Source organism: Cherax quadricarinatus, chromosome 4 (assembly GCF_038502225.1).
Source record: "Cherax quadricarinatus isolate ZL_2023a chromosome 4, ASM3850222v1, whole genome shotgun sequence".
Taxonomy (NCBI): Eukaryota; Metazoa; Arthropoda; class Malacostraca; order Decapoda; family Parastacidae; genus Cherax; species Cherax quadricarinatus.
Genome location: NC_091295.1, coordinates 50636218 through 50638717, shown reverse-complemented (window position 1 = coordinate 50638717; position 2500 = coordinate 50636218). Strand labels below are relative to the sequence as shown.

At 44.8% G+C, this 2500-nt stretch overlaps 1 protein-coding gene across 2 annotated transcripts in view; it reads right to left on the bottom strand.

Annotated features, from left to right (window-relative positions):
* The window catches only part of LOC128684540 (tyrosine-protein phosphatase non-receptor type 23-like), a 431331-nt gene that overhangs the window by 96385 nt on the left and 332446 nt on the right, over nucleotides 1-2500 (bottom strand). The window lies entirely within an intron of this gene.

Sequence of the window (2500 nt, the reverse complement as noted above, 5' to 3'; positions counted from 1 at the left end):
ATTTCCTCTTGAAGGCTTCTACACTTGTTCCAGCCGTGTTTCTGATATCTTCTGGTAAGATGTTGAATAGTCTGGGACCCCGGATGTTGATACAGTGTTCTCTTATTGTTCCCCGAAGTCCAGCGTATATGCATAGGGGTCCTGATCAGCAGAATGCATGTACCTGTGAAGGTGTCTTCACAAAATACAATTTCAACAACAAGAACATCAACTGGGACCAGGTAAACCATGTCCTAAATGAAACATGTTGGGAAGATGTCTTAAATGACATGGATCCAAACCAGTGCCTTGAAAGGATCAACTTCCTGGCAGCTGAAGCATATTCTAGGCATATTCCCCTAAGAAAGGAGAAGAGCAGGAGTAAACTGGAGAGAGAAAGATGCTCCCCCTACAGAAGACGACGAAGAGTCACTGAGCTCCTCAGGAGTGCTAGAACATCTGATATACGAAAGAAGGAGCTGACCAGGGAAGTGGAAACTATCGAACTTAAGTTAAATGACTCTTACAGGAACCAGGAGAGACAGGAGGAGCTTAAAGCTATTAGTGAAATTGAAAGAAATTCGAAATATTTCTTTTCATATGCCAAAAACAAGGCAAATACCACATCTAGTATCGGGCCCTTACTCAGACAGGATGGGACTTACACAGATGACAACAAGGAAATGAGTGAAATACTGAAATCCCAGTACGACTCTGTGTTTAGTGAACCACTAATCAGTCTGAGGATCGACGACCCAAATAATTTCTTCATGAAGAGCCTCAAAACTCCATAAATGTATGCCAGATTTCCGACATTACTCTAACTCCGATAGACTTCGAAAATGCCATTGACAACATGCCCATGCACTCAGCCCCGGGCCCAGACTCGTGGAACTCTGTATTCATTAAGAACTGCAAGAAACCCCTTTCGCGTGCCCTAAGTACACTATGGAGGAGGAGCTTGGACATGGGTGAAATTCCACAGTCACTTAAAACAACGGATATAGCCCCACTCCATAAAGGTGGCAGCAAAGCATTAGCTAAGAACTATAGACCAATAGCTCTGACGTCCCACATCATAAAAATCTTTGAAAGAGTGCTAAGAAGCAGGACTGCAAATCACCTGGATTCCCAAAATCTCCACAATCCGGGGCAACATGGGTTCAGGGCAGGTCGCTTCTGCCTCTCACAACTACTGGATCACTATGATATGGCCTTGGATGCACTGGAAGAAAATTAGAATGCAGATGTAATATACACAGATTTTGCAAAAGCGTTTGACAAATGCGATCATGGCGTAATAGCGCACAAAATTCGTGCTAAATGAATAACTGGGAAAGTGGGGAGATGGATCTTCAGCTTCCTAACAAACTGAACACAAAGAGTAGTGGTCAACAGAGTTAAATCGGAGGCTGCTATAGTGAAGAGCTCTGTTCCACAAGGCACAGTACTCGCCCCCATCTTATTCCTTATCCTCATATCAGACATAGACAGAGATATACACCACAGCACCGTATCATCCTTTGCGGATGATACTAGAATCTGCATGAGGCTGTCATCTGCTGAGGACGCGGTTAACCTCCAAGAAGATATAAACAAAGTTTTCCAGTGGGCAACGGTAAACAATATGATGTTCAATGAGGACAAATTCCAACTACTCCGTTATGGAAAACTGGAGGAGATAATAACAAGAACAGAGTATACTACAAACTCTGGCCATACAATAGAGCGGAAAAATAATGTAAGGGACCTGGGAGTAGTAATGTCTGAGGATCTTAATTTCAAGGATCACAACAGTGCCACGATCACAAGTGCAAAGAAAATGATAGGATGGATAATGAGAACGTTCAAAACGAGAGATGCCAAGCCAATGATGATCCTTTTCAAATCACTTGTTCTCTCTAGGCTGGAATACTGCTGTACACTAACATCTCCATTCAAAGCAGGTGAAATTGCAGATCTAGAGAGTGTACAGAGATCCTTTACTGCACGTATAAGTTCTGTCAAGTACCTTAACTACTGGGAACGCTTGGAAGCACTTGACTTGTACTCGTTGGAACGCAGGAGAGAGAGATATATCATAATCTACACTTGGAAATTCCTGGAAGGAATGGTCCCAAATCTGCACACAGAAATCACTCCCTACGAAAGTAAAAGACTGGGCAGGCGATGCAAAATACCCCCAATTAAAAGTAGGGGCGCCACTTGTATACTATGAGAAAATACCATAAGTGTCTGGGGCCCAAGGCTGTTCAACAGCCTCCCATCAAGCATTAGGAGAATTACCAATAAACCCCTGGCTGCCTTCAAGAGAGAGCTGGACTGTGCCGGATCAGCCGGGCTGTGGTTCGTACGTTGGACTGCGTGAGGCCAGCAGTAACAGCCTGGTTGATCAGGCCCTGATCCACCGGGAGGCCTGGTCATGGACCGGGCCGCGGGGGCGTTGATCCCCGGAATAACCTCCAGGTAACTCCAGTGATCCAGGTAAGCCCCCCAACTTCCAATCCCTAGGTATCCCTCC